Source organism: Crinia signifera, chromosome 3, assembly GCF_055691185.1.
Source record: "Crinia signifera chromosome 3, ASM5569118v1, whole genome shotgun sequence".
Classification (NCBI taxonomy): domain Eukaryota; kingdom Metazoa; phylum Chordata; class Amphibia; order Anura; family Myobatrachidae; genus Crinia; species Crinia signifera.
In genome coordinates this window covers 132,779,402-132,804,656 of record NC_139219.1, presented here as the reverse complement: position 1 = coordinate 132,804,656, position 25,255 = coordinate 132,779,402, and the positions used below count along the sequence as shown (strand labels likewise).

The following is a 25,255-nucleotide window of genomic DNA, read 5'->3' as shown; positions in this document are numbered from 1 at the left end:
GCAGTGCTCTGAATACAGCCGGGCAGCCCCCTGCTCTCTGCCCGGCTGTCAATCAGTGCCAGATTATGCCTTCGGGGGGCCCGGGGCACTTTAGACAGGGGGGCCCCCTTGCACTTGTCATTACTGGCCACAAATTGCATGAGAGAATATTATACTGTCAAAACACAGAGTAAAGACAGTATAAACTTAGGTCAATGGGTGACTGCTTACTCTGTAGGACTGTAGGAGACCTCACAGTGTCAGTGCCTCTGATTAAAAACCCTACCATGACTAGGCTGCTGCTGCTGTCCTCCATAGGCCTGAGAAGCATGTAATGAGCTCCACCAATCAGAGCTCAGCATAAACCTCTCAGCCTCTGCCTTCTTGTGCAAAGTGTCATGGGACTTAGTCAACTCCCAGTAATGCACTGCACACTTGTGCAGTCAGTGTGCCTTGGCTCCCGATGCTCAGCACCATTAATCAATGTCACATTGGCAGATAGGCGAAGCTGCAGCAATACTCCACTCCCATGCACAAAACCTTTAGCTAAAAAAAATAATAATAATGTTTTTGTTAAAATACATGCCAACCACAGTGGGCCCCTAGCTAGAGGGGGCCCATGGGTACTGACCCCTTTTGCCCCTGCTTTAATCTGGCCCTGCTGTCAATGGCTGTCATGTCTGCCCCGCGGTGGCTGTCCCCCAGTTACCGCGAGCATGTATTCCCCATTGGCAATGAGCATGTAATCCCACATGGCAACGAGCATGGAACCCCTGGCAATGAGCATCGAACCCCTGGCAATGAACATGTAGGTAAGCAACACTTATGTAGCATCATTTTTAATAGGCATTATGGTGTTTGGCATAATACCTAATGGACATTGTAGTGTGTGGCTTAACATGTAATGGGCATTATGGTGTCAATTTTTAATGCGCGCCAAATGCCCCTGTTTATGGAGCATATTGTGCATTTTTGCTCAATCTGTTTGGTATAGTGCAGGCATGTCCAAACTATGGCCCTCCAGCTGTTGTGAAACTACAAGTCCCACCATGCATTTCCACAGTTTTGCTATTAGGGAATGCTAAAACTATGTCAAGGCATGCTGGGACGTGTAGTTTCACAACAGCAGGAGGGCCACTGTTTGGACATGCCTGGTTTAGTGTGCATTTTGGCTCAATCCATGTGGCAAAATGTGAATTTTGCCTTAATCTGTGTGGCATAACGTGAATTTTGACTCAATCTGTTTGCCATAGTGTGAATTTTGGCTCAATCGGTGTGAATTTTGGCTCATTCCATATGTCATAATATGTAAGAGGCAAGTACAGTATAAGGGGGTTACTATTGTGTTACATGATTTGTATGAGGGGTATACGGTGTGGTAACTTTAGGTGACCACATAAAAGGTGCTGAAATGTTGACTACCAAGTTTCGGCTTTCAGTATTTTTTTTATGACTGGAGTGCCGCCTCACCCCGCAAGTATCTGAGGACATCGGCATCCTGCGGGTGTACCTTTGGAGGGCACCTGCCAATATATCTCCATGCATTTTTCTTATGCCAGCCCCCTGCCTTTTCCAGGCATATATAATTAGTTGAAAGCATTTACACAAATAAAGACACAAACATGAGCAGACCACCCAACCAGAACACTGGTCACGCCCCCCACATTATTGCGCATAATAGGCCCTTGATCATTTTCAGCTCCAGGCCCATTTAGACCTTAATCTGGCTCTGGCTCCTAGGCAGGGCCGGGTCTACCATTAGGCAGCTTTAGGCAGCTGCCTAGGGCTCCAGGCGGGCACCACTAACTCTGCCTATCAAAAATTAAAGATGTCTATGAGGATTCTTGTTGTACTTAATGCAGGTGACTGCTGCAGAACTTGTAAGACCTCAATACTTTCCCTTGAGGCTCACTTCTCTACTTTGCTGCCCCTCCTCCTTGAACTCTGTTGTGGGTAGCAAAGGGGGACCTCAAGGGAAAGCAGGGGACTTTAGTGTTCATTCTAGCACCCGCCATCTGTGAAAACCCATGCAGTTCCTCTTCCACACCTGGGGTGTCGCTGTCTGCTGTGGTGTTTCTAGCACAGGTCTGGTTTGCATATCAGGGTTGAAATACAGACCACACTGTGCTAGAAGCACTACAGCAGACAGCGACACCCCAGGCAGGGAAGAGGAACTGCATGGGTTTTCAAAGATAGCGGGTGCTAGAATAAACACTAGACTTGCCCACCTTCCTAGGTGGGACCGGGAGGACCACCTAATTTTTGGAGAGTCTCCCTGCCATTCCAGAATGTTTGTCAAGTCGGATAGAAAGTGGGTATTGGTGACAGTATGGTGGATAGGGGGGGTGCAGTAAGTTGAAGTTTTGCCTAGGGTGCTGTGAAGCCTTACACCAGCCCTGCTCCTAGGCAAAACAATAATGGCAGCCACCCCTCCCTAATTGTATTATGTTTACTTATAAGCCCTCATTTGATGATAGCCAGTTTTATGGAATAATTAAAAAAAAGCTGTGACACTTTTTAATTTTTTTTTATTATGTATACATATTTACTAAGTACTGTAGGATAGCTTACAGGGGCAGTATCTGTATGTCCTATCCATTTACATTGAAGATGGAATATGGTACAGTACAGTGGAAATATTTTGCAGCTACTGGTACATTTCAGGCTGACAGTGCCACCACAAGCACCCAAGTGCCACCCCAAAACATGTGCACATGAAAAAAATGGAGCTTTACTGGTAACAGTCTCAATTTTGTCACTGTCTCATGCAGGTACAGACATGGCCTTCTTGCCTTCTTAGACTCAAGGCCACTGGCATGGCTTCTTCTCAATATCATAAAAAAAAAAAAGATCTTGAATCAAAACATTTTGTTAATGGAGATCTGCAGAGAAGAACTACAGTATCCTGTGATTCGATTCACCCCAAGAAAAGGTGTTTCTTTTGAGTTGTTTTGGAAGATCCGCAAAAGGAAACTTATTTATTCTGTTGAATTTACAAGTTGGGTATGCTACATATAAAGATAGCTCTATATGCAGCGACTTGCATAGTCGGCCCATTTGCATGGAGCAGTATGGGGGGGTGGGGTGGTGGTGGCGGGCACGGATTGCACCCTTGGGAATGCCCAAAGTTTCATGGGCATTTCCATGCAAAGGCTGGGTGTTCCCATGCGAATGGCAGCATGACGCGGGCAGCAAGCCAACCAGAATGACCTCCAATATCAGGATATTTTTTATTAAATGGCTACGGCCCCCGTCATATAGTGTGTTTGGGGCTTACTTGATTCAAACCCATCATTTAGTGCCTCCCAGAGTTCCACCTCTGTCCTGGTATATCACATATGAAGTGGCAGCTTCTCCTGCCAGTGGCAGCTTCTCCTTGTAGGACCAGCCCTGTTTACCTGCGCTTTAATGTGGGCATATACAGGCATAATGTATATAGAAAGCTTTAGACAGACCAGTCCAGGAGCTGTAACTGTGTCCTGTCACTGTCTGCACAAACACCCAAAGCAGCTGAAGTTATTTATGGCAGAAATAATTTCAAATGCAGCTATACTATCAATATTGGGGAAATACCCAGTGATGCTGTGAAACAGATTGTAAAATGTGAAACAATTCAGTAGGTAGTAAGTAATCGATAAAAGTGCTACTTATCTCTTCAGGAAAACAAGGTGAATTGTTTAGTACTTAGCATGTTATCACAGAAAATACTATTCATCTCAAGGAAATCAATAAAACTAATTGCAAATTAATAGATTTGTAACCATAGTGATGCATGTGATAATATAGATGAGATCTCAGTGGAACGTGTTTGTTCTAGTTTAACGGTAAGGACCCCCTGATGTTTTATGTGACATTTTCAAGTGTAAACACATTTCTGATTCCTCTCCCCACAGAATAAGCTTGTGACTGTAGCACATAACAGTCCCATTAACCACCCACTGTTAAATGGGGAAATAAGTATACCCGCGCAAAAAGCATGCAAGCAACCAAATAGTTAAACAAGTGGGTTAAACCGTCTGCAACACTGAATCTGCTTTGTTTTTAAAATCCCATTCTTGATTTTTAAGGTAATGAGCGCAGTGGAATTTAATTACAGGATAATTTAAAAAGGACACTATCGCATAAACAATGTGACATTCATTTACATTGAAATCAATTTGCAAGCACCCTAGGATACATTAAAACTAATCAGTTTTTAGAAGGAAAAGTAAGATGTGCTATGGGATGTATTATGCATACATGAAATATGAGAACTTGTCTGGAATGATCTAATTTGGTAACTTTGGTTGTTTGATATACCCTATGGAAAACATACCTTCCAACACGAGGGATTGATTGGGATTGCCATCACCTGTTTTAAACAGTTTAATTCATAACAAAAAAAATTCAAGAAAGGAGAGGGCAATCATAAAATAAGAAAGCCCAGGAACACAGATGTGTCCATCCTGAAAAGGGTCATGTTGGGAGGAACTCTAAGGGGGGGTATTCAATCTCTGCCGCTATTTCCGATGGGGGATATAGCGGCTGGGGCCTATTCAATGCTGTCTTGTCTGTCAGAATTGAAGAGGCAGATCGACAGAATGAGCCTGTCGGGACCGTTTTGTCGATTACGAGCGTGAATTGTCGCAATCACGGCCAAATCTCTACGATCCACAGCCGTTTACTTGAACACACCCCATTTTCCCCGATCGCCAAGCGGGACATTGAATCCCACCTGGCTGTCGTTTTGCTGTTGAGCAAAGCAAAAACGGTCTAGGGTCACGGCTGTTGGGTCGGATCAACAGTCGTGACCCGGGATTGAATAGCCCCACATACTCACCAGCAGCGTTCCTACCATTATTGATACCTGGTGCAATGCATGTATGTTGGTGGATGTGTCCTTGTGGGGTAGGGGAATGGATTTAGGAGTAGGAGGCATGGGCTAGTGGTACGGAACCCCCCCTCCCTGTTTTCGTCACCTATGGGGGCTGCAGAGGCTGGGCTGCACCTGGGGACCAGTCAGCATGCAGCATGTATGTATTATTACAGTGCAGTACCTGGCTCCTGTCACTGAGGAGGAGTTGGCACTGTGGTGACATACCTCAGAGGGTGACATCCAGGTGCTGCCTATACCCCCATTATCTTTGTTGAGATACCACTGATGCCACTGATACTCACAGCTTTCTAGTCAGAGCTGCACTTCTGCATACACCACACACCCTAACCAAAGGAAGTGGATACGTTTCCCGTATCCGGCTGTCATGTAAATACAGCAAATTTTTTTCACTTTTTTCATTTTCTGAAGTCTCCTGAGTGCCATCCTTTATGCTGTGCTGGAATCATAATCATAGTGAGGCTTTCACGTCAGGGAAATGCACCTGGAGCAGGATTGCCCCACTGGAGGGCTATATCAGCATGCCAGGACCATTGGACATGCATATATATGTATATATAATTTGAAATAGTTCATTGAAAAATGTTGATAGGGCTCTCTTTATTTTAATTTGCAAGAGTCACAACCGCTATTGGAACACATGACCAGTTCCACAAGAAGCAGGCACTGATATAGCGATTTTCTCCTGCATATAGAGGATTCTATATATTAAGTTACTTCATTACATAGCACTCAGTGATGGAACTTGTGAGCGGTTGGCCCAGATGCAAACATATAATTTGGGCTCCTCCACTCCAACCCTAGTTTACAATATGGCACACAGAAATGGTTGGCAGCAGTGGACCCCTTAATCCTTAGGGGCCCTGGTGCAATGCATCTGCATTACTGTGTTCCATACAGTATAATATATATATATATATATATATATATATATATAGATAGCGTTCCAATAGATCCGGCACTGCCCACCAGAATATAGCTGGATGCTTGCCCGGGTGCTCGTCCGGTTGCCAAGGTTACCCCCGGCCACATATACTTGTCCTTAAGACGGGCTTGGCCCGAAACGCCGTAGGCACCCAGTAAACTACGTTTTTACTTGCACAAGACCCGGAGTGACGTGCTTTATTTGGACAAGTATATATATATATATATATATATATATATATATATATATATATACGAATGAAGCAGCGTCACTCCAGGTACTTAGTGGTGGAAAAAATAGTTTACTGTGTGTCTTGTGTAAAGTATTTTTCCACCACTAAGTACCTGGAGTGACGCTGCTTCATTCGTTTATATCCATTTACCGGAGTCACTCTCCGGGTCAGGCGGGCACCCAGGCCAAGGTCTTCAGTGGAGCAGGAGCCAGTGGGAAGTGCCCGATCCCATGAGAAATATATATATATATATCAAACAGACGGACATGGCACTCAGGTCTTAATGTCACGTCCAGTTCAGGACACAGTTGTGCTCTGGTGCCTTTTTGGAGAAGATATGGCGGTCCTCACAAATACAAATTAATAATCGGATAATAATCCTGATTATCCTGATGAAGGGGTCACCATACCCTGAAACGTTGAGAATGGATCTTTAGGATTAAAGAGTCCACACATGCTACCTGCCTCTGAATGCCACTTCATTTACATATATATATATATATATATATATATATATATATATATATATATATATAGTGGCTGGTATGGTGCCCATAAAATGTAAGCATATATCAGAAGAGGTATGACACTCCACGGTCTTTTAGAAATAATTGAACAGGACACAGGTCATGGTCAATGTTTTGGAAGGAGTTCCTTGCTTTATCAAGACAAATACATGTTCAATATAAAAAATCAGGGTGACATGTCTTACCTATATGTGCCACACAAGAAGAGGTCCGTCCATCCTATCTGACAGCTGTCTGGTGCCTGTGTCTCTTCCGGCCGTGCGTCCCCTGAAATGTGTCAGTGACGTCACATCCGCTCACTGAGACTCTGGCCATCCAGGAAATGAGCCATCGGTTTCTCAGACAGTATCTCCGTTACTATAGCGACCGACAAACAAATTGAAAAGAGTGCAGTGCTAGTAAAAATAATCAAAGCAAAGTGATCTAGGTGAAATATGAAATATTATGATTTAAGAATGGCTGTCTAACACAGCTGCAAAAAATTACTATGGCTGTTAATTTAGCCAAGCGATATATGTTATTAAGATTAATAAACAAATATTTAGGCTAATCTAAAGCAAGAACATGTTGAAGATGGAAAGCTCTGACTGTAAACTTAGAAATCATTTCAATAAGGATCCACAGCACTAGAAAAACATATAAAGTGAAAATTGTTCATTCAGTCCTTTGGGGTTGATGGTATCCAGGGTGAATATCCATCGGGATTCTAGCTGAAGCAGTTTCTTGCCACCCCCCCCCCACCCCCCCCCCCCCCTGATCCTTATTGAAACGATTGCCTGGTTTTTTGTACACCTTCCGAAACATTGAACGTGACCTGTGTCCTGTTCAATTATTTCTAAAAGACCATGGAGTGTCATACCTCTTCTGTATATATATATATATATATATATATATATATATATATCGCCAGAGACAAAGAGAAAAATGTGTTTGTGTGTGTGTTTGTGGGGGGCACTTCATGGTCTATTAAACAAGTACTGTAATTGTAATAAAAGTACATTTATCCACGAAGGAGTTATACAAAGACACCAGGAAAAACACAGCATACACCAGGTCAGTCCCTCCTACTGCCAGTCCTGGAGACATGCTCACACTGGGTTGCGCGGCTACGTTCGAAAGACCAGTTTCGGAGAAGCTGCTGGGTGAAGGAGACAGGTTGCGAGCGTCACAGGCAATGCCCCACCCAACACATTTCATCTGAAGACTTTGTCAGAAGGGGTGGCTACTATGTCCGCTCGACAGGGATAAGTACAGGCTGCTCACCAATCAGTGAGAAGTCGGGTGAGCTGCAGTGCAGGCAAGGGGGAGACGGAATGTATATTACTACGTCTATAATTCTAGCTCGCCATTAAATTGTAAGCAGCCCTATACTGCAAAATATACTGGATACAGATCTTGTTTAAAAAATGATGAGCCATCAGTCCATTTATAATGCCAAGGGCTCCGCAAACCATATATAACAGTACGAGCATAAAAAATATATATAAAACAATTTAAAAATGTAAATAAAAAAGAAAGATACATATCAAAAAGCATTCTTTAAATATCCCAAAGGATTGTGATCTAAGTGTATGTTAAATATAAAAACTACATAAAAGATACATTTGAATACATAGACTGCATAGATATAACTAAAATTCGGCAGGGGAGTGCTTGCTGTCCTTCGGGGCACCCCCAGCCGCCGGGCCCCATAGCAGCTGCACCCCCTGCACCCTCGGTAGTTCCGCCACTGAGTTTATCTATGTATATACAAAAATAATACGTACAGAACATAAAAACTCCCATGTTAGTAGATGAAGGCTCATTAGTTTATAAATGGGGTAATTTCACAACCCTCATTAAGGCCAATCGAGATCATTGTCTTCAGTTTTAAAATCCAAAATATTTTAAAATGTTTTAATAGAAACTTGAAGATATCTCCCCCTCTATTGCCATGCCTTATTTGTCACATTTATGATGATCTTTAAAATGTGGAACACTGGTGTTACTCCAGCAGTCGTCTAACACTATAGTGTGACCCCAGCAGTCTCAGGGTTAAAGGATGTTATATAGGAAACTTGTTGGTGAGCAATATCGAGGTTATACAGTATGTAGGAAACTTGTTGGAAACTGTTGATAAGCAATAACGAGGTTAATAAAGAATGTTGAAATCCTTGTGTGTAATTGAAAAGCCTGCGGTATGTATGAGCAATGTGCATCAGACATTGGGGTTACAGTTTACTATACTGTATGTCTGACCAATAAGACATACTGTGATGCATATTCTTTCATTGAAATTAAGAAAGTGTGAAGGCCATATGGAGATAGATAAATGGAAATGTCTTATACCCAAACAGTTTGCTGTGGAATAATAGATAATAGACTTTGTCATTTAATGTTGATAAGTATGGAAAGTGCTTTACAAAGAGCATCTGGAGTTCAGGCGTGATTCTTGGCATTCATTTACAGCAGAAACTGCTACAGATCTGTCACTCTAATAACAGTGAATGCTATTTAGCTGCCATTTTTTAAAGTGCTTTTAACCTTGTACTGAACTTATATTCTCTACGATAACGGAAGTTTGTGGTGCAATCACTTGTAATGATCAGGGAAACCTCATATTAGCACATAAGGAATATCTAATAAAATGTTGTCAAAATGTTGCTTTTTTATTACAAACATCTTCTAAAAATGTTACTGTCAGCATATACCACACCATTCATGACCTTAGGAGGTTGCATTTACACCATGACCTTAGGAGGTTGCATTTACACCCATAAATAGGAAAAGCAAAGATGAGCATCTTGCTTCTGTAGTTAGGGCGGGGGTTCCCAAACTTTTTTAAATCACGGCACCCTAGTTCATCAAAATGTTTTCAGGGCACCTCTAGGCCAAATGTTGGTACTTGTTTCCTAGCACGGCCACAATCGCGGCCATCGTGTGTCATTTTTAGTGGTATACGATGCGACCGACGCGATGCCCCCGATTTTCCCATTGAAATGCATTGAAAACAGTCAAAATCGGGTCGGTCGCGTCGTATGTGGCTAAAAAAGGCTTAAATGGTCCAGACGCGATGCCCCCGATTTCCCCATAGGAAACAATGTTAAATGGCTCAATGTACCCGCGATGCCCCCGATTTCCCATAGGAAACAATGTTAAATGCCTCAATTTCACCAAATCATCATAGGGAACAATGGTAAATGGGCCAGAAAGCCCCCAAAACACCCCAGAACAGTGAAATGTCCCCCCAAAAGTAGTTTACGCCACCCCACGATCAACGCAAACCCGAAGCGTGGCGAGCGCAGCGAGCCCACAGGTAAACGCTTCCCTTCGCGGGCTTCACAGGTATCCGCGTCCCCTCGCGGGGCTCGCTGCGCTCGCCACGCTTCGGGCTCGGTGGCTCGCTGCGCTCGCCACACTATTCTATTCTCAACTCCACGCCGACGTGGATAGTGGGGGTATGAAAAGGTCGGAGGACGCATACCGCCGCCCCTCGCGGGCTCGCTGCGCTCGCCACGCTTCGGGTTCACGTTGATCGTGGGGTGGCGTAAAATACTTTTGGGGGGACATTTCACTGTTCAGGGGTGTTTTGGGGGGTTTCTGGGCCATTTACCATTGTTCCCTATGATGATTTGGGTATATTGACCCATTTAACATTGTTTCCTATGGGAAATCAGGGGCATCGCGGCTAAATTGAGGCATTTAACATTGTTCCCTATGGGGAAATCGCGGGCATCGTGTCGCGGCCATCGCACCCGATTTTTTAGTGCATGCGATGGCCGCGATTCCCCCGATTTTTCCTCACGATGCCCACGATCATGATCTTTGTGGCCGTGCTAGGAAACAAGTACCCAAATGTTTTTTATTGAGAAACTCAGGAAAAAATATAAAAGTAAGTACATTGTGTTTATATGTCACAGTTATGTGGTGAGGGGCAGGACTTGCTCCTGTTTGTGCACATATACTATGATTGGCAGCCACAAGCACTGGTTTTGCCTGGTACATTGCACATAACTAATATGAATTGATCCTGGTCCACCAAACCAAGGCACCCCTGCAAGTGTCCTGAGGCAGCCAAGGGTGCCTAGGCACACAGTTTGGGAACCACTGAGTTAGGGATTTGATTTTGGGTGATTTGGTCAACTATCGGCGACCATGAAATGATTTCTGTAGCGCTCGCTAATCTAAGTCACTCTCTGGTGACTTAGATCAGCAGTGCCCTGTTCCAAGAACAGGATGGGCAGCTGACATCCAATGAGACATTAGCCGCCCGCCCCCTGGAAGGCAGGTGGCCACCCCCATTCGGAAGTGGACACCCTGTATTTTCCTGGGTGCACCCAGCCATTTTCTGCCTGCCTCCTGCATGACACCCCCCCCCCTCCCTCGGTGCGAGCGCCTCTGAGACTATGCAAGTCTCCGAGGGCGCCCGCAGTGAAGACCTGCACATGCGTATTAGCGATTATGCACAGGCCATCATAACGGTCCCGTTGCGAATTTGCAAGGGACCAAATCAACTGGAATCACCCCATAGTACAGTGTTAGATAAAACTTGGACTCCAGCACTGTCATTGGCATAATACCGGTTCATATTTTGTGCAGTGTGTAAATGTTCATAACATTTCACCAAAACGAAAGAAATCCAACTATTCTATCCAGAATCAAAATTAACAAAGGACACGTCCAACATAACATGACAGCTCTCATATGCTTTTTGTGTATCATTTTTAATCTTCTTCATTATAGAAAGATCTGTAACTCCCCTTCTGTTGGTGAGGGGCAATTACCAGAACGTTCCAATAGCTAGCACATATTGTTCCTTTACCTGCAATAAATCGTTATTACAATACAAATCGGTACTCTTTACCTAGCACGGCGCCCACGATTTTGATCGTGGGCATCGCAGGTAAAAAAATCGCGGGCATCGCGGCCATTGAATGCACTAAAAATCGGGTGCGACGCGACCGACGCGATGCCCGCGATTTCCCATAGGGAACAATGTTAAATTTCTCAATTGACCTGATTTTACGGTTCAATGCCTCAATTGACCCGATCTTTCCAAAGGAAACAATGTTAAATGGCCCACAGAGGCCAAATAGCCACCCTGAAGTGTGAAATGGCCCCCACAATTGTTAACGCCACCCCACGATCAACATCAACCCGAAGCGTGGCGAGCGCCAGCGGTACGCGTCCTACGACCTTTTCATACCCCCACTATCCACGTCGGCGTGAAGTTGAGAATAGAATAGTGTGGCGAGCGCAGCGAGCCACCGAGCCCGAAGCGTGGCGAGCGCAGCGCGCCCCGCGAGGGGACGCAGATACCTTCACAGGGCTTTGGGCTCGGTGGCTCGCTGCGCTCGCCACACTATTCTATTCTCAACTCCACGCCGACGTGGATAGTGGGGGTATGAAAAGGTCGTAGGACGCGTACCGCCGCCCCTCGCGGGCTCGCTGCGCTCGCCATGCTTCGGGTTCACGTTGATCGTGGGGGGGCGTTAACAATTGTGGGGGCCATTTCACACTTTAGGGTGCCTATTTGCCCTCTGTGGGTCATTTAACATTGTTTCCTATGGAAAAATCGGGTCAATTGAGGCATTGAACAGAAAAATCGGGTCAATTGAGACATTTAACATTGTTCCCTATGGGAAATCGCGGGCATCACGTCAGTCGCGTCGCACCCGATTTTTTTAGTGCATTCAATGCCCGCGATGGCCGCGATGGGCGCCGTGCTAGGTAAAGAGTACCTACAAATCTATCTATGGGTCTTTGGGTACATGTGAAATAAAATGCAGTATACACCATTGATATGATTTACCTCTTACTTGGGTAAAACTGATTCACATTTTTAAAAGAAAAGCAACAAATGACTGTATGTACTTGCCTGTTGTCTGTTCTGAGCAAGCATTGTGGGTATATTATATATAAACAGGGTTCTATTTGTGCTGTCACATATTAGTGGAGATTGAAGGCAATACATGAGATCGTACACAGTGCAGTACTTCTGAAATTACAAATACTTGTCAGTTAGCAGCAATTTGGAGTTGATGCTGATGCGACCTGAGTACTGCCATGTGACATCTATCCAATAGCTGTGGGATAAGACTACTGTATATCACCAAGCAATAAGCATAAATCTGGCACTGGGAAAGATGTACAGTCAACCATAAGCACATATAGGGCCAGATGTACTAAGCTTGAAAAGTGATAAAATGGATAGTGATAAATAGGGATGTGCACCGGGCACTTTTTGTGTTTCATGAAACGCATTTTGGGTCTGTATCTCGGGCAGTGTTTTGGATCTAAATCTGTTCCAAAAAAGGCTGTTTAACGTGCAAGGAGCAAGATGTCAGTGGACACACCTTTACTTAAGAGGTCAGGTTGTCCCAGGGCACAGCATTACCCACCCCCTCTTCCCCAATCGTCTCTGCAGGTATAAGTAAGGCGTCCCTAGTGCTGACAGGCTATGGGGATCATGTGACTACATTTTCTGGCACCCAGTTGAAGAACATGTTGCGTGAGTGCCTCTAAGACAGTGACACCCATGTTACAAAATATTGGGAATTGCCAGGATGAAACAACATCCTTCTGCAGGTGAAGAATGGCAGAACACAGGAATGTCCCTAGTGGCCTGAAAGGGCATGGGTAGCAGTGAGGTGGCATTGCTGGGCAGATGACAGGGCTGAAGTAAGAAAGAGCTAAAGGGCCTTATTATGAGTTGCATGCAGAAGGGCCCCAGCTTAGCTGTACCTACTGTTGGTCTCCCATCTGCTAATGTAGGCAAATGCCGATACACACTCCTTTCCTGGTGAACATTTGTCCAAATGTGGAAGGAATAAGTCACTAGCTACTGGAGTAATCCCAGAGGACTGGAAAACAGCGAATGTAGTCCCACTGCACAAAAGTGGCAGCTCTACTGATCATAGTATATGATAATGCTATTGTTACAATTTAAGGCACTTGCCAAGAGGAGGAGGGTTTCCAGGCTACTAGAAATCCCCCCTTCGTTTGCCTATGAGCATCTATGTATACATTCAATTACACCAAAATGCCCACGACATTTCCTTGAGACACCACCCAATCAGAGGCATGCACAGTGCAACTTAAATGCATACCATGTTATTTATATAGCTCGGCATCTGATACACATAATAACTGTCTTGTATATTTACTTATCACTGCTGAGGCTTTTTTTCACCCCTGTCCTGAGCCTAGTTTAGCACATGGATCATTAATGTTAATATTATATTTAGTGCAGTACCCGAATATATCAACTTTTGTATTTCCTGGAGCCTTCATAATTTCCAAAACTTCTATTGATTATTTTATAGCCCAAATTAGAATTCACAAACAGTACTTTTAATAGGGTGGAAAAAAATGCTTGGGATGCTGCCAACCATGAACTGCCATAGCTTGCTGTGCAGCTGATGGCAGCACATGTTCTCAGTATTCCTTGTTATAGTGGTTATTTCATTTCCTATAGAGCAGTGGTCATATTATCTGTGCTCACACATGCTGATGGTGGCAGTGACTGTCACGGGCAGGAGGGGGCAGATTGGTCTTGGCACACACTGAGGTATGCTCTAAATGACAGGAATTAAATAAATACCAGGAGGTTTGATCCAGATATTGTCATGCCCCTCTCTCCCACTGTCTTCTGATGTAGTCTATCATTATTGCCACCCTGTGGAGAACCTGCCATTAGCCATAGCTTTATAGATTTTTAGTATGTGAGTCTCTATACTTCTGTTAAGCAGGTGACAGAGTATGCAATAAAGTGCAGTACCTGTGAGCCAAGGGTGACTGCACTGTTTGTCCTATTGACAGTCATGATTCTGGTCATCCTGATAGAGCTGTACATTGTCCAGATGTACAAAGCTGGTATATACATTAATCACAAATTTACAGCTTAAGTGGAGATAAAGATGATTCTACCAATGGTTAGAAAAGGATGTGAATACTGTAATGTAATCATTGATGGCAGGGCTAAAAACATTGAGACAAGGACCCCTGTATGGAAGGCCCATAATATGCCATGCTCCCTGAGTGATGGATCCGCTTGCATACTCCTAATTGAAGCCCTGTACTCACAATACATTGTGATTCAGTGATGTGAAAAAGTAATACTGTATGTAAAGAGGGATTAAATACATTTTATGAAAACTATACAAATTTACCATTTGATTATTTTGTTCTTATGTTCTATGTGGTATATTTTAGAAATGAGTTTATCTGATTTGTGATTGCAAGGTTTCTAATTTATATGCACTCCTCTGAATATGCCCAGCCCCTCTGGCCTTTCACATACCCTTATCCTTGGGTTTATGCTGGTACTCAGGGTCTGATCAACCAATAGGCTGATCAGGATGCAGCCTGGAGTGCTGGGTCCTGGGGATGGGCGAAGTGCGGCGGGGGGAACCGGGACACTGCAGATACCTTGCAGACAGCATGGAATCTGCAAAAAAGGCGTCCCAAAAATGGCTTCCACCTTCTTGGGCACAGACACTAGAGGTCCTACTAAACCTCTAGCATCCGTCAGGGGAAGTGTTACCTGGAAGTGCTGATTCCAGGAGCGTCAGTTCACTCTGAACAGTGACAACCTGGCAACATGCATGTAACCCCACTCACACCGAGCATGTCAGGGAGTTTCTTGCTCATTGTCAGGAAGGACAATGAGCAAGAAACTCCCTGACAATAAGCAAGAAATCCCCTGGAAGTGAGCAAGAAACCCCCTAGCAATGGCATATGCAACCAACCCCAGGCAACAAGAAAGTAACCCCTGGCAATAAGCAATAAACCCCTGGCTGATAGCACTTAAACCCATGGCAATGAGCACAGAAACCCTGGCTACAAGACTTTAACCCCTGGCAACGAGCACAAAACTCCTGGCAACAAGCAGAAAATTACTGTACAGTATTTCATTACATGTGTAGGCCCCATAAGACAAACAAAATGAGAAAGATAAAGTAGGGGATATTGCTGAATTGTTTATCTTTCATCTTTAATGTGGCCAGCTTGTGCAGAATTATGTGATGAATGACATATTAGATATTTTCTAGCCACCCAAACCACTTAATGCAATATAATAATACAGTATATTGCTCTGTAAACAAATAATTTGGAACAGTGGTGGTGTGCGCCTCTGAAAACAGGCTTTCCCTACTTACTTTCCTTTATGTGGAAAATAAAATGTAAGCAATGCTTACCACAGTATTTCAATGATTCATTTTCCGACAGTTTTATCTTACGGTATGAAAATAGTAATTGAATGCACTGAGATAAAACAGCTATGAAAACTGCATGGAAAGTGTGACCTGAAAGTTACAGTGTGCTCATCAGCCCCACAAGCTGGAGAGTGACTTCATCACGGCAATTGAATTGTAAGGCAGCTGGCATATGCACTAATAACTTCAAGGTCACGCTAAACGCTGTGATCCTCATTCTCTCTGCTCTTCCAGCAGCAGACTGTGCTGTGACATCTGGAAAGTAAGAGCGCTCTGGTACCGCTTCAGGTATTTTCCAGAACATTAGCTATAATGTTGCACAACACCACCTGCATTTTTATCTGTACAAAGAAAGTAAACAAAAAGCACAATCAATTTAATCATATACACATTCATTAAAGGTTTAATAACCTAGTCAAGAAATAAGTTGAATTTTATTGTATATATAAACTTCCCCTCACATAAGGCACTGTACTTATGCATACACATGGTACAGTCAAAATCGGTAGAACACTTAGCACATATCGTACCATGGGGGTAATTCTAATTTACCTGGTAAGCTGCCACCCCACCAAATACCCACCTCCCCCACCACTGTTCCCCCTCACAACCATGCAAGGGGATGTGTTACAAAGACACATCCCCTCGCATGTCCCCGACCATCCAATGCCTTTGCAAATCAAAGTCAATGGAGACTGACTTATATTTGCGGGAGCTGGGATGAAGACAGGACAGGCGGCTGACGCCATGTGACGTCAGCCGCCCCCCTCCCTCCGATAGACTTCATCCAGCCTACATTCGCATGGGAACGCCCAGTGTTTTCATGGGGAATCCAATGAAATGCTGGGCATTCCATTGGCATAGCACCGCCACCGCCCCAATCCCTCCTCCCTGCAAACGGCCTAGGGACATTGTAAATCGCCAAGGCCATTCGAAGTCTGGGTTCGCACATGTACAGAAATGCGCATGCGCAAATCCTAAGAGTGAACCAGAATTGTGTGTAAACAGCTTGCAAAGCCAATGCGTGCCCCCATCGCAAGAACAAAGTAGACTGTGCAGGCAAGTCCATTTTGACTATATTGTGTGCAATCTAGTGTTCTATTACAGTCAGAATCTTAACATAGGACCTTGTTCTGGTTGAATGTTGCAGTCCTGTGAAGTTCGCAGTGCTGCGTGTCTTTTTAAGCCCACTCGCCACTCGCTGTGCCGCCCACCCTGCTTAGCAGGGCGAATTCGCCCACACAGCTGTGAATGGATGTTTTGCATAAACATCTATTCGCAGGCTATGGGGCGAGACTCATTCAATGGTCGGCAACCATTGAATGATGTGGTGAGCACACGCACAACTAAGACACTCTCAGGTGTCTTAGCTTTGCATGTGTCCTGTACGAGGACAGGGCGGACAGCTGACATCCGGTGATGTCAGCTGCCCACCACAGGCACCCATGTCATCTGGGCATTACCATGAGAATGCCCATGAAACGCTGGGCATTCCCATTAGCGCATCCCTCGGCCCACCACCCCATTCCTCCACTCACACACAGCGCATGCGCACAAGAAAAACATTGCGCTCTCGTGCACAGGACCACATGAACCAAAATATGGCCCATAGCCAGAACTCTGGGAGGCAACAGAGTTATTATTATTTACAGTTTCTTATATAGTGCAGGATATTCCGTTGCACTTTACAATAATAATAATAATATTAATAATAATAATAATAATAATAATAAAGTTATCTGCCACTGGGCTCCTGCTCCCAAGGGGGCACCTTTCCGCGAGTTTAAATTAGTTAATTGAAAGCCATTAATATTGCTTCTGTTGCTAACTACCACTCCTAGCAGGAAAATAGATATCACATTCTCTTTATTATAAACATAGTTATGGAAATTTCACACCCTGTATTAGAACCTATGACTGTTGCACAAGAGTCAGACACCTTACAGATAGAGCTATTTACTCCTGCACAGGAAATATGTGGATTGTAGCTATATGGAGTTACTACACCACATAGCTCTGCCTAATAGTAATGGATTTGAACTAACAATTATAGCATACATTGTTAAAATCTGAACATAAGTGTCTGGCTCCAGTGAGATAGGTTACAAGTTCTAATCCTGGGTTTGATTTCTAAGAATTGTACTTGTTTGAAATAAATGATAATGTAAATAAGTGCGATTTTTACTGCAATTCGCATCCTATTACATGTGTGATTTTCCGGAAAAAGTGCAAATTCGGCTGTTATTTGACTTTAAATGGCAAAAGTCAAAATATCTATATCCATAGAATATTGCTACAACCCCACCTCTGCAACTACCACTAGTAAGGAAGTCCAGAAACAGAGCATTTTGTACCTAATGGAATGGGCCATGTTGGAGGGTATGAATTCGGATGGGTACGGATTGAAAAAAGATAAGTGCAGGGTGTGTGGCGTTCCCAGGATCCCAGAGAATACACACACTGCACTCATTACAGATAAAGCAGTGACTGTTGTACTTATCAATGTATCTTGTATGGACAATGCAGACTAAACCAAATGCTCGATATGTAATTGAAAAATATCATTGACTAAATGCTTCTTTTTTTGTTTACCTTGTAGGTAAGTGCAACACTTTTCATGATTCTGAATTCTTATGATTACCCTGGTAAGTGTCCTTCATGGAATCATTATACCCATTCCTCTATAGTTGTTTACAGAAAGAATAACAGAGCCCTCACTTGTGCTATTCATATCCATAGATTTAACATTCCATTTGTTTAGAAAGATGTGTTGTTAAGAAGTGTTTATGGAAAATATATTCATTTTGACATTGTTAAACTATCGATGTGACTTTGAAATTGTATTTCACTTTCTTTATTGTTGCTTTACATTGATATTTGCATGCAAAGAATATGCTGTGTTTGCTGGTACGCAATAAAAGCAATAAGGATGTAAAATTTGCATTTCATAGTAGAGTTTATCCTTGGTAAATTGGATGATATACAAAGCAGTTGATTTGTTTTTGATAGAACAGTGCCTGCTATATTAAATGGTTCTCACTTTTGATGATAGGTTTGGGTTTGATGTGATGTGTTTCTGACCTTGTGTGAAAATATATTTATTAATTTCTAAATGCTTAGTAAAAGGACTCTGATGTGGTATAATAAAGACTGATATCTTGGTATTGAATTTTCCTTCTTTAAAATATCAACATTTTGGTTTAATTTACCAACCTTTTTAGTTTAGAATACGGGGTGCTCCCCTAGGGAAATATTATTAAAATAATAGTCCGGTTTTTAGGCCAGAGAGGGCACTCGCCACCACAGCATGTAAAATTGCTTTTTAATCAAAGGAATAGACAGGCATGGTCAACGTTTCAACCCCGGAGGGTCGTTTTCAAGACAGCTACAAATTTTTCAGTGTGTCGCCTGGCTTGCTGTGGTGACACACTGAAAAATTGGGGGTTGAAACGTTGACCATGCCTGTCAATTCCTTTAATTAAAAAGCAACTTTAGCTGCTATGGTGGTGAGGGCCCTCTCTGGCCTAAAAACCGGACTTGTTACTATATATATATATATATATATATATATATATATATATATATATATATATATATATAGTCGATGTAGGTCTGGCACTCCCATAAAACAGCATATTAGCTGCAGCCGGTGCCCTCACAGAAACGATACATACAGAGGCTGGAGGTGCGGCACTCGAGGCTTAAGGGCCCCATACATCAGCAATTAATTGTGACAATTTTCAGATATGGAGATGATTGCCACAATTAATTTTAGATGTGTGGGCTCCCCCTTTTGGCAATCCCAATCAAAATCGCCAATCGATTGCTTAATCAGGTTTTTAAACATGTTTAATAATCTGGTATTATCTGCAGATCTTTTTTATATGTGTGGGCATTCCCAATTCATCTTCTTCATCTATTTACATTATGAACAGCAATCGATTGGGCAATTTCCAGATATGAAGATGCAATCTTTAAGGGCCCCATACATCAGCAACTAATTGTGACAATTTTCAGATATGGAGATGATTGCCACAATTAATTTTAGATGTGTGGGCTCCCCCTTTTGGCAATCCCAATCAAAATCGCCAATCGATTGCTTAATCAGGTTTTTAAACATGTTTAATATTCTGGTATTATCTGCACATCTTTTTTAGATGTGTGGGCATTCCCAATTCGTCGTCTTCATGTATTTACATTATGAACAGCTGAAATGACAATCGATTGGGGCAATTTCCAGATATGAAGATGCAATCTTTAGATGGAAAAATCTGCCGATCACTGAAATAAATCTGTAATGTGTGGGCAAAGTTAGATAGATTGTAAAATCCATTTATCTGGCCAAAATATCCCTATATCTGAAAAACCATAAATTGTGATTGCTGATGTATGGGGCCCATTAGATACTGATCAAAAAAACACACCGTGACACGGTAAATGGGTGATCAACGTTTCAAATAAAGATCCTGAAGAAAAATACAAAGTTATTTGAAACGTTGATCACCCATTTACCGTGTCACGGTGTGTTTATTGATCAGTATCTAAGCCTCGAGTGCCGCACCTCCAGCCTCTGTATATATATATATATATATATATATATATATATTATTCTAAAAATAACAAGAGCGCTCCATAGTGCGTTTATCACAGGTAAAAAAATGTATTGTAAAATCACGATTGGTACGTGACCCAATACCTTGCTCAGTGTTTTTTACCTGTGATAAGCGCACTATGGAGCGCTCTTGTTCTTTTTAGAATAATACTGTGATGTGCGAATCCAGGTGATTGCAAGTAGAGCTGCCAATCATAAATCTGACCTAAAGTGCTGACAACGATTTCAACGTATTGGACTTATTGAGGTTCTAATTGTGGACATTCTCCGAAAAGTTTTGCACACCTTCTATTTGTTATTTACATATATATATATATGTAGATATATATATATATATATATATATATATATATATATACACACATATACATACATGGTGTATGGAATTTTGTGTCTTTTAACTGGATTAATTCAGTATAATTTTTAAGTGCAGTATTTATTATTCAATCATAAATTCTCATGTTATCTAAGCAAAGCACACAAATTAAAGGGTGTTTGTATAAGGCACGCACACAGGGGTGCCAATGAGATACTGTAATATGGCTGGTACTTTTCATCAGGGCCCAGCTGCCTTTAACACATTGGTTCTGCTGTATGTGCTAGTTTTTACTGCAGTTTTTGAGAGTTGCATCACCATTGGTTACGTAGATGGGCATTATAGTTCCTTCATTTATGTGGGCTTGGGATCAGCTATGATATTAACCTTGGATGCTTTAGGTGGACAGCAGACAGGTGTCACAGTCAGGTCTTTGCACAGTCAGAGGCAGGCCACATCCAGTGTTCTTAGTCACAGGATCAGTCCCCGGGAGCTAGGCAGGTAACAGTAGCAGGATATAGGAGCAGATCATTTATGTGGCACTGATACTTTGGAGATGCAGGATTATGAAGCCAAAGCACAGGTGTGTATAAAGGATGAAGTTAAAAGTTAAACAGTCAGCAACACCTATGATTAGCGTGAGGTACTGCACCAATTAGAAGCCTGAGCCAGCTGAAAGCCATGTCAGCTTGTCCATAGGCTGCTTAGTAATATGTTTTCCTGTACCTCCTTCTCTTTAGTTGCCTGCCACTTTCACACCTCTACAGTTTGTTACAGTCCCCAAGCATGACCACTTATTGCCTAGTGATTGTGTTTCTAGTCTTGCCGCCTCTTGTACATCTGGATCATAGAAAACCATTGTCCTCTGTAGATGTTTCCATATGTCACAGAAGTCAAAGGAGTAAACACATCGCAGGATCTGAAGTCTATTAGAGCTGCAATATGCCTCACACCTGCCCCAGTATACGTAGAGCTCATCAGATCTTTGCATAGGCTGTGACCGATCATTGCATAGGCTGTGGCCAGTTTAGGCTGTGTGCATGGTATAGCTGTGTGCATAATATTTAAAGTGCATAATTTTAAAGGGCGGCTTCATTTAAACATAACTGCAGCGTTATACCAGCGTTATACCGAGGTGAAACAGAAGGAGAAATAACCACAACTCTGAAAACCAAAGGACTACTTTGAATGAGTTCACTGTATCCTCACACCATACAACTCCTGCCTGCTTAATCTGGATATTCTTCCATAGTAACATCACCTTTTTGACATCAGCAAGAACATTCACTGTAACCATTAATGCTTGTATTTGCACTGTCAGTCTTGAAAATGCCCATCTGTACCTCTAATGCCTCCACCTGTCCTGTACTTCCAATGTCATTAGGTGTCTCCCAAGGTTCTGTTCTTGGTCCTCTTCTTCCCTCTCTCGATACACCCTCTCTGGGTGAACTCACTTTTATGCTGATAATTCTCCACTCTACCTCTTCTTTCCTGATCTCTCTCCCTCTATCCGCACTCATTTACACCTGTCTCTCTGCTATCCATTCTTGGATGATCCAGCGCTTTCTTAGACTTAAAATGTCTAGGACTGAACTGATCATCTTCCCACCCTCCCACATAAAATCCAACCATCTTTAATCCTATTTGTCTATTTATGCTCACTGCTACCCCTTCTGTGTCACTCCTGTCTGTCTTACCCTTCCCTTTAGAATGTAAGCTCTCAAAAGCAGGGCCCTCTCTCCTCATGTGCCTTTCTTAGAATATGTAAACCTCTGCCACACTGATAATTGCTTCAGTGTCCTGTCCCCTGATGTAACTATCCTTATTTACCATGTACTTGTCCTAAATTGTCTTTTGCTCATTTACAGTATGTATTGTTAGGTGCTGTGGAAACCTTGTGGTGTCATATAAATAAATGATAATAATATTAATCAGATCTTCTTTTACTTTGGATAGAATTGACTTTATAAGGTAAATTTTTCAGCTAGGAACAGATAAATAGTTAATCTAGTGTCCCAGTCTGTGCACTCTTCCAGAATGATGGTCTTGCATCTCAGATGCAATTCTTACGTTAGAGCTGTGTTACTACTCTGGGACAAATTTCTGATGTCATTTTGCATTAACATATGCAGAGGTATTTGCATAAAGGCAGACAGTGTGCAGATTTCAATGTGCTGCAAAACTTTCCAGCTTGTATCGTTATCGGTTCCATCCAGCATGTGTAGGGACTATGTTATATAGACCCCCATTTACACATTCAGTATATGTTATATAGACCCCCATTTACACATTCAGTATATGTTATAAGTGATACATGTTCTTTGCTTTGTAAATAACTGACTTACAGTGTGGAATGAGAAGACTCACAATTGCTCTGCAGTCTGGTCTGGTCTTGGCAATATGCCACAAAAAGTTGTCAGTGTATTCATTAGACAAAATAACAATTACTTTTTCCTTGAATATTGCTCCATCTCCAAAAATGACTATTGTTATCTCAGTTCCCTGCAGATGGCCGGAGAGTAAGGACTTTACAAGGCCAATGGTTGTTGTTCTTATATCCTAAACTATATTGGTCAGTGTGTATGCTCTATATCTTCCTCCAGTGGCACTGCCAATATTGTTAACTATATTAGAAGCTGTGGGAATTGCTCCAGTGTGTATCCATCATCCTCAAATACATTAATTCCTGTTTATATTGCATAGGAAAATAGTACTAAAATCACCTGTCACATTATGCAAGATCAGATTTAATAACGTGAAAGCTATAGTAATACTATAAACGTGTGACAATGGGGGTTATTCTGTTTGGTACGGTGAAAAGTACGTACGGTCCGTCACACCGTGCGTTTTCTGTACGCTCACGGTGAGCGTAAGTCCGCCCACAGAACAGCCACACACGGACGGTCACAGACACCGACAATGGGGAGTGGCGTTCACTTGAGCGTACGCCACCGTGCACGGACAGATCTCCCTCTTAGCCACCGATACCTGGCGTACATCAGAGCGTAAGCCACAGTGCACGGACGGTTCTCATCCGTTTTCCCACCTTCCGTATATCTGAGCATACGCTACATGCAAACATGTTCTAATATTGTTCAAAATAAGACTTTAGAGTGTGATAGGCAGATGTTGGGATCCTTTGTTAGAAATATGTGATTGCAATAATGTGCTTGGTGGCATCTTACATACAGAGGGTGCTACATAAAGTTCATAGCAGATATGAAAGTGCATAATGTATGTTCTTGGGAAAAAAAATACAGATTGTGTGCAAAATAGTGGCCATGGCCTTAGGACATTGCTCCACCATTGCAAGTAGAAATTGAGTCCAAAAACATCATTGTTGCTCTTAGACGTGGTTTATGTGTCTTTTTCATAATAAAAAACTGGTATGTTTGTGTTACAGTGAAAAAGTGACTCCTGTGAATTGAGTGTCCTGCTTTTTAAAGTAGAAAAAAAACACTTTCTGAATGGGTGTAGATGGTTATAAAATAACTACCTGGACATATATAACCATCCAGGTATTAGAATGAATATTAGCTAAAATTAAACCAACCTTTACTTGTAGAGAAGTGTAGAAAGATAAGCTTCCAATGTGTTTGAGTGCTGTGTGTGGCTTGCAGGTAGTGAAATAATGGTTTTCACTTAATAGCCTGCAGCATTGTTTATTACATTCAGGTGTATGTGTTTGACTAGTAATCAGCGTTAATTAGCAGACCCAGGCGTCCGCTCTCATGCGGTATCTCTAGGGGTGGTCTGGAGCTATGTTTGGTGTCCGCCTGTTTTTGGGCCAAAATGCACGGTGCGATCGCGGATCGAGGCGGTTGTGGCACCGTGCAATTTGTGTGCACACCCCCGTGTACGCCCATGTTTACACCCAGTTTTCCTCATTATTCCGGCCGCTCCCATAAAAACGCAGACATGCTGCCCACAATGACCGTGTTCTTGCGGACAGGTTTTTTCGCACGGAGAGACCCGTCCGTGAGCGGTGTGAGGTCGCCGCACATGCGCATTGCGAAAGATACGCATGCGCAGATGAAAAAAAGCCTGATCCGCCCGTATATGGTCCCACCGCACCAAACAGAATAACCCCCAATGACACACATTGTAAATATCACACACATGCTGAGATATATGCACATTGAAAGATACTGTTTTATTGTAAAGTATTGACAATATGTGACCCCTTTAATAATTCAATACTATACAGGTCGGGTCTCCCTTATCCGTGTATTCCCAAAACTGAAATATTCCGAAAACCGTGGTTCTTCATAATATTCAGAGCCGAATTTCCCATTAGGCAAGTGAGGCACGTGCCTAGGGGCGGCACATGTTTGGGGGCGGCACTTGGATGCCTGTGATAATACTGTCAGCCCAAAATGTACCAATAACTGCAAAATATCCACTGTACTGTACTATATTCCATCTTAAATAGAGTGTAAATGGATAGGACATGCAGATACTGCCCCTATAAACTGTCCTACTTAGTAAACATTATTGTTGTGCCTAGGGGCGCCCTCATCCCTAAATCCACCCCTGATAATATTACAGGTTTTTTTTTTTTATCCTCCTGCACATTTTTTCCATACTTACCTCG

At 42.7% G+C, this 25,255-nt stretch overlaps 1 protein-coding gene and 1 long non-coding RNA gene across 4 annotated transcripts in view; one reads left to right on the top strand and one right to left on the bottom strand.

The window, feature by feature from the left end:
- LOC146062578 (uncharacterized) overlaps window positions 1-6,814 on the bottom strand; it is a 47,871-nt gene extending 41,057 nt beyond the window's left edge. Inside the window, exon 1 of the long non-coding RNA XR_014471404.1 lies at window positions 6,722-6,814. This is a non-coding gene — a long non-coding RNA (uncharacterized LOC146062578). The remainder of the gene's footprint in view (window positions 1-6,721) is intronic.
- The window catches only part of SASH1 (SAM and SH3 domain containing 1), an 893,545-nt gene that overhangs the window by 322,151 nt on the left and 546,139 nt on the right, over window positions 1-25,255 (top strand). The window lies entirely within an intron of this gene.